The following is an 8,622-nucleotide window of genomic DNA, read 5'->3' as shown; positions in this document are numbered from 1 at the left end:
CGGAAAATCAATGCGTGTGTGTATGATGTGTTGCTACCGCGCCGGCTCCTTCCCCTTCGCTGAAGAGGTACCTGAAACCAAAACTATAAACTGTAAGCACGGAGCTTAGGGAGTTCCCCCAACATACCACATACCATACAATCACATAGCATACATACTGCCGGGAAATTCTGGGGTGCCCGACTTACCCGGTACGACCATTCTGGGGTGCCGACCTACCCGATACGGCCATTATGGGGTGCTGACCTACCCATGTCAAGCCATTCTGGGGTGTTGACCAACCCGTGTCAAGCCATTCTGGGGTGCTGACCTACCCGTCGGTCCTAACAACCGACCCTCGGGGACTATTCCACCCCTACTGCTACTATCACATATAATGCCAACATATAAACATATCATCACATATTGTCAGACATATCTGGGGTGCCTGACCTACCCTTCGGTCCTAACAACCGAACTCTACTACTATCACATATAACATATCAAGCCAGCATATAACATATCAGGTAGTAGCAAAACTAGATGATATCACAAAGACGATCATCTAACATACAACTCCTACTGGTGGGCCGACATTGTGGCCATAGACCCACCGCTACTGGAAGGTAACTCACCTTGAACAAGTAGCTGCTGATAATCTGCGTGGGAAATCTCTGCCTGCTGATGCTCCGGAAATCCTCCGGCTATAATCACCACAAAAACACTTAGTCAGAGTCTGATATCTATTCTTAGGGTAAAATAACCATTTTACCCCTGACCAAGTCAACGTCAAAGTCAACTTCCAGTTGACCCGACTCGCCGAGTTGGGCCGCCAACTTGTCGAGTCCCTATCCTTTCATCTGTCCTTCTTCACGCCTCTACTCGTCGAGTTTGGCAATGACTCGACAAGTTCTCCTTCTAAAACAACCCCGAATGAACCTTCATCCGACTCGCCGAGTTGTATGAACAACTCGCCGAGTTCATCTCCATCCTATGAACAAGTCTTGCCCTCGACTCGCCGAGTTGTATGAACAACTCGTCGAGTTCATCTTCAAGAGTTGGGAGATTGCCTTGGACTCGCCGAGTCTGCTCATGCACTCGCCGAGTCCTATGAACTTCAGGACTATGGCTTATCCCAATACGTTGGGTCATTCCCCCGGACCCTCTAAAACCTTTCCAGCACTGCACTGGGTCTCTTTGACACATAACTGAAAAGGGGAGTCTAACCTCGGACTCGCTGAGTCCCAAGAACGACTCGCCGAGTCGATACCGTCCAAGTCTATTTCTTCGATTTTTGGTGTACAACTCTTGTCCAAATGATAGATCTAGGTCCCTAAACTCGATCTAGCACGTAAAGTTATGAACTTTACATGCATGCATTGGACTTTGAGTCTAAAAGGCTCTAAAAGAGACTCTTAAGTTGCATGGGGGCTTCCATGGGTGCAAAAGCAGCCCTTTTCTGCGTTTTAACTCCTTCATGGACCTAGATCCGAAGCCGCAATCCCCAACCATGCTTGCAACCATGGTTGGTTACAAAGAATGGCTTATAAAAGCCCTAAATCTCCCCAAAAAGGGATCTAGAAAATGAACAAGCAAGGTATCGAATTTATACCTTCTAGGAACTGCAAATGATGCACAAACTTGAACTCCCTTGGTCTTCTCTTGATTCCTATAGGCTTTTCCTTCTTCTTTGAGTTCAAAATCGCCAAAAAGCACCACAGATGAGTTAGCTCTTTACACAAACAGTTGGGGTTTGCTATGGGGGGTTTCTGGAAGCAATTGGGACGAAGGGTGGCTGGATGAGATGCTTAAATAAGGTGCAAACCCTTAGATTAGGGTTTTGTCCAGCCAGAGTCTACTCGTCGAGTCTGGGAGCCGACTCGACGAGTCCGTCATTTAAATCCTGTATCAAATCCGCTTCTACTCGACGAGTTGGGCCTTCAACTCGCCGAGTCCCAGGCCAAAAATGCAAAATACTTAAATAGAATACATAGTAGGAACCAGGTGCTACAATACTCCAAGATTGTAACTTGAGTGACATATCTTAAAGAAAGGTTTATAACACTAGTCAAATGTGAGAGTAACGTGTATCCCACTCTTGTACATTTGAAATTGGTAAGTTGTGATGTTTTGGATAAAATAGAGACCAACTTAAGGCCAAATGTGTGAAGTGTATGAAATAACTAATGTTTAGACAAACATAGTGTGCATACTTGGAGTATGACATGACTAGTGTTTAGAAAAACATAGTGTACATGATTGGAGCATGGGACAACTATTGTTTTAATTCAAGTATAAAGTTGATAGTTTGAAACAGTATGCAATGAATGATTGGCAATCAATATGGTGATAAATAAAAGGTGTTTTATTTATATTCATAAGTTCTGAGACCATATTGGATTCGATTATTCTTGTGTTTCTCCTTGCATGTTTTGACTTCCAGAATAACTAAATCGCTCTTCCTGAATGACTAAGTTATTCAAACTATCCACAGTTGGTCATATGTTGGAAGTAGATATGAATCAAGACTGTCATGGGTTGGATTGTAGAGGTCTAAGATGTTGGACAAAGTGGTGCTACAACACTCATGAGTGCTCATAAGTTCTGAGTATTGGATTCAACCCACGTTCATTGGTATCACTTCATGGAATTTATCTTGAGTGATCGTGAGACGGTAATATCATATAAGTCTTCAAACCTAGAGATATGACTTGTTGCCTATAAGTTAGTTGCTCATTGATCGTACAAAACCGCATTGGTAACTCGATGTTATAAAATGTGCCTTTGTGTATGATTCAACAAGTAGAAGAACAAGCATATGAGTCAAAGTTTATCTGTTACTTCTTGATTAGAAGCAATATCTGGGCCCCTCAATGATTTTGTGTTGACCCATGTACCGGGCCTGGTCAGAACTAAGTTGATCTGTTCACTTAAGTTCTATGTCAAACAAATTGGAAATCGGGAAACAAACTACTGGACAATAAGTAAGACATTGTTCCATGTATTTTTCCGAATGATATCTAGAACAGAGGATTATATGATCACTTATCTTAAATGGAATATCATTGTCATCTCAGTTCTGCGAAGACCTTGAAAGAGCGACGATTGCTGATCGGTTCTTGAAGTTATTCTTGCAGATATAGTTCTTAGACTTATCCATGTGGGAGACTGTTGGATTAGGTGTCTAAGTTCATAACTATTCTGGGATGTATTTGAACTGATCAACATGGTCCATTTGGGTTGCATGGTGATGTGCACAAAAGTACTCACTAATTCTAATATTTATAACCTAACAAACTTAACTAACTATGCACTTATAGGCAGTGTACCTAGTCAGATTACAGTATAGCTTGGGTAAGTCGGGTGTTGATCACAGGGAACGGTGTTCTAATTAATTTACTTACTATTAAATTAACCTAATTTATTAACAAGTTTAAAAGGGTTTTTATCTGGTTTTACAAGATCAGATGAACTTAAATCGAATTCAATAAATAAAAACACACTCTTGTTTAATTTGAATCCACTTCTCCCTTATGGCTAGCTAATGATTACGGATTATTAAGTTGGTTTTTAGTTGTATTAGTAATTTAGTTCTAACTTACCAATAATTAACTAATTCATGTCAAACCATGTATGTTCACACATAATTAAACACATAACTAATTATGAATGTAAATATGCTATGTAAGATTTGTGTATAAACGCAATTATGATCACAATACACGTTCTCTAGCACAGCTAAGCTTTATTTAGTCTAATTACTAACTAAGATTGGTTAATCCTAGCTGTAACAATTCAATGTTCACTAAATTATTAGGTAAATAGGTTCATGCAGTTTAATGGTCACTAAGCTACACAGAACATGCAATCAAGCAATTAGATAAACAAATAATAGCATGCTAGGTTATACAAATCGAACACAAGCAATTTTTACCAGCTAAACTTAATCCATAAGCATATAACTATTCATAAGTTTAAAGCTTCATCTAGCTAAACAAGAGTAGCTAGATTCAGCTGCTCATCATAGCAACTAAACCAACACAGCTAAAAATAATGAAAGACATGTTCTTATTTAACTAAAATATAAACCTTTACTCCTTTTGGTGTTGAAAACCCTCTTCCTGAATCTTTCTTTTGCTCTTAATCGTCTCCTGGAACTCTTTTCTTCTGCCAAAAGCTTCTCCCTTTCGTAATAATCAGGAGGACTTATATAATCCTCAAAAACCCGCGCCACGTCGTGGCCAGATGTGCCACGTCGTGGGCTTCAAGCAATCCGTATCCTTCAAGGAAATCCTCCGCGTCGCGATGTCTATCTTCTGGAACACCCGTGCCACATCGTGGGCTTCATCGCCACGTCGTGAATTAAGTGTTTATCGTGAATTTATTATTTTCTTGTCTTTCAAGCCTCCCATGTTCCACATTTTGGCACTTTTGGTCCCTCTCTTCGAAAATCCTTTATATTGACTGAAAATAACAATTTAAAATTATAAGTATCATTATTCTAAACATATTACCAATTTATTAATAAAAATGTATTTAAATATTGCCTAAAAATAAGTATAAATATGGCAATATCAAAATACCCCACACTTAGGCTTTGCTTGCCCTCAAGCAAATTTAAACTTAATTCTTAATTACTAACACCACACAGAACAATCCGACTCTAGTTCAGCCATTATGCCAAGACCTCAACGCATGCATTTGTGGCTAAAATTCTCCTAAAGTACCCCCATACTTTAAATACTCACAATCTTCATAAACACTCGCCCACTTTTTCCGAACAATGCTCATTTTATGCAACCCTCCGAATCCATCCGCAGAAAACCTCCTTATCCTCAAGGTATTTTTAGTTGAGCAACCTAAGCATACATAATCTAGAATTACAATCATTGATACCGCTATGGAGCTCTTTTGGTATTCTTCACTTCTTTGACATTTGATCTTTGATTTCTTTGAATTCACCACCTTATTTGATTTGATTTCTGGTATCTTCAACTTTTTTGAATTTCTTGGAATTTTGATCTTTTGATCTTCACTATATTTGCTCCAAAATTCTTCAAACTTTTTGGTAATTTCTCTCTCTTCTTTTTTTTTACATGTAACTCACTTTTTTTTTTTCACTCAATACCTACATGCTTAAGCAGAAGCGCTCAACCTCAACCTTTATCGGTTAATGATAATAATTTTCCTGGATACATTTCAGGTTTAGGCTGCTAAACATATTGCATCCCTCAAACCAAGCGGGGTTATGTTTTTGTTCCATGATTTCACTAAAATAAGGGAGGCCACAAATGCACTATAACGTATATTGGCTCAACTAAACATTTGAACTTTCATCAGATCATCCCACATAATACTAGCAATTATAACTCAAATTATTATTACTAGATTCAATTATTAAAAATTCAAAATTTTCAAAAATTTCAATTTTTTCACTATCAAATTCTATGATTATCTAGCAATTTACTTTTTCTACCAATTTACTTTTTCTACCCCTACCCCACACTTATTTCATACAATGCCCTCATTGTATGCATAAAAATAAATCCAAATTAAAGAAAAGGGAGAAAAAGGAACAGACTCCCCTGGGATAGTGGCGTGAGCATCTCCAAAAGTGTGGAAAACGTGCGTCTTGAATATGGACTCCAAAAATAGAAACTCGGTGTAGAACTGGGTGAATATGTAAATAAACCACGAACATGACTCAAAACTTCAATTCTTCAAAGTGGGTATTTGTAAGGAAAAATGTGGGCAATGATAAACTGGGACACGTCGTGGCAGGTAACTGGCCACGTCATGATATGGGATGAAAGCGCGAACACCAAAATGCTGAATTTCTGCAAACTGCAAGAACGCCACGACGTGGCGTAAGGATTCCACGTCGTGGAAACTGGGAATCAGCAGAAAATGGCTTATTTGTTTTATTTACTCTAGCAACTTTGACCAATGGCTAACTGGTTTCAGACGCTTCTATGAAAATATATTTCCCAACTGTAACCTCTCTCCTAGTAATATACCCCACACTTATCTTGAATTGTGGGCTCCAACTCACGACTCTAAGCTTCCTTGACTCGACAAACACAACTCTAGAGTTACCCTTATATGCTCCTTAGAATTCCAATGGTAATCTGAAAAAATGGAACAACCCAAAAGAAATAAAAAGTAACATCATAGTTTAAGAATGTTTTACATTACACACCAAATTCAAACATAAACAAAAAAAACTACTCAAAAACAAAACAAAAGAAAAGGAAGTAAAATCAATCATCATCTTGATCTTGTGCTCCACTTGGCCCTGCCCCGTCATCCTGCGGACGCCATAACTCCTCCCATGTCGGAAAATAAGGATACTGTGGTGGCATAGAAGGTGGTCTGGTCACACCCAAATGCGAATGAATACCCTCAGTAAGCTGGGAATGGTAAATGGCATGCCCCCGTAGATTATCTAAATACGTTCCCACCCGACTCTGAAAAGGGTCGGTGGGCACTCCCTGCACACACTGCGAAGCAGCACGCTCTCTCTCGACTTCACCTCTAGCCCGCACATTTCGATGCCGCGGTCTGGCTGGTGGTTGCTGTCCTGGCTGCACCTCCTCTTGCTCGTCATCTATCGGCGGTATAACAAAACGACCCCCGATATTCACCACCGCCCGCATAACACCCAAGACTAGAATGGTCAAGTCTGTGTCCGGGAATCGAGTAAGATTCCTCACAAAGTCATGGGTCAAAATATGATATGACCTAGCCAAGCGAGTAACCAAATGCCCCCCAGTAATCGGGCTCCCGGGCCTAGAATTGGCCGCTTTCTTCCCCATGAACCTCGCAAACATATACGGTAAATCATAGCAAACTCCCGGGGTAATAAGAGTCCATAAATAAAATAGATTCTGAATAAGGACTTTATCACCATGATGCTTGTGATTTATTGAAAAAGTGATAAGGCGGTGTAAAAATCAGAAAACCAGATTCCGAATTTGTTACTCACTCGAGTCACGAGTGTTGTACTCATGGTTAGAAATGCCCCGCCAGAACTGCACATCCAAAGTACCGGGAGCAAAATCTCGAACACATCCAAGGAGGAACGGAATGAAAAACGGAGATTGCGTCTCCACTTCTATATAGAGCCCCATACGCCAAGCAAATTCCCGAAGACTACACTCTCGATATACACCACCCAAACGAAACACAAGTGCCCCGTTGTAGGTAAAATCAATAGTGCGTTCCTCGAAGCATACGGTAGAGAAAAACTCTACCGACAATTCCCGGTACACGGGTTCTTGAATGGCAAATAAATTCCTCCACCATGACAAGTGAAAGAAAATTGATCTCCAACATAAGTCTTTGACCAATAACGTTCCAACTCAGCTACCATTCCCACTCCACTAAGCCATCCCCAATCAATAATTGAGGCTATTGCAAACTCCCTATTGTACAACCATCCAAGCCGATTCTCGTAAGTAGTTAGCAACGGTCGGGGAATGTTTTGAGGAAACTGGTATAAGGGATGTATGCTTGCTACATCTATCGGGTTTTGCTCCTGTGGAACAGCTCGTCGTGGTCCCATTTCTGCATACAAAAGCAAACCAAAGTAGCAAACATCCAAAGCATTAAAACATATTAAACAGGTCTGCCAGAAGTCAGGACGTGGCTAGGCTACGCCACATCGTGGGCCGCAGTCGCAAACATCTTCTGGATCGGTCATTTTATAAGCGATTTCTACCAAAATTAGTGCTTGGGGTTTGTTCCTATGGACATTTAAATGACATGCAATCTAAAATCAACCACTAGATTCAACCAATTTCGTGAATCATACAAACCCTAATCATGAAAACTTGAAATTGGAAGAACTAACTACAAAATAATGAGTAAAACACATACCAAGTAGATTAATTGGCAAGATCTTGCAAGGAAATTGGAAGTAGATTAAGAAATTGGCTGTGGGGTTATGATGTTCCCGTTCGTGCGACAGTCTCCAAGTGGGGAATGAGAATTATCGGTCAAAGGGTTTTAAGGAAATGTCCCCCCCTGATTTTTAAAGGCCACGACATGGCTGACTATGCCCACGTCGTGGAACTTAAGTCTGCTTTATAGTCCCGTGTTTTCATTTCGACCCACGACGTGGCTGGCTATGCCCACTACGTGGAAACTGCCAAATGCAAAATTTTAATAAAGTCTAACATATTAACTAATTACTTTGCATTTCATTCATTATTTAAAGTTCCCCACAGCTAATTCTTTACCAATTATCAGTTTTTAGATGATGAATTGATGTCTTTCCTAATTAAAAGAAAAGAAAATGCAAACCAAACTCGGGTTGCCTCCCGAGAAGCGCTTCTTTTTTTTTCTTGGAGTCTTGAGCCGGACTCTGTGCCTTCTACGTTGAATCTTTGGAAGAGTCTACCACCATGATCTTTTGTTCCTTGAACCGCCATTTGTAAGCTTGAACTCATCTTTTATACGCCTTCTTGGAATTCTCCTTTTTAGCCTTTCCTTCTTCTTCAAGCTTGCGTTTTGTGCCATTCGTTTGTTCCTTGCACTCCATAGCATTCTCCTCTTCTTTCACCACCGACCTTGTTACTCTTGAAGTGACCTCCTCTTCATCACTTGTCATCTCCTCATCCTCTTTGCTCACCCCAAGAAGGT

Source organism: Lactuca serriola, chromosome 8, assembly GCF_051521515.1.
Source record: "Lactuca serriola cultivar US96UC23 chromosome 8, Lser_US96UC23_V15, whole genome shotgun sequence".
NCBI lineage: Eukaryota > Viridiplantae > Streptophyta > Magnoliopsida > Asterales > Asteraceae > Lactuca > Lactuca serriola.
The sequence above is the reverse complement of the archived record's forward strand: the minus strand, read 5'-3'. Positions refer to the sequence as shown.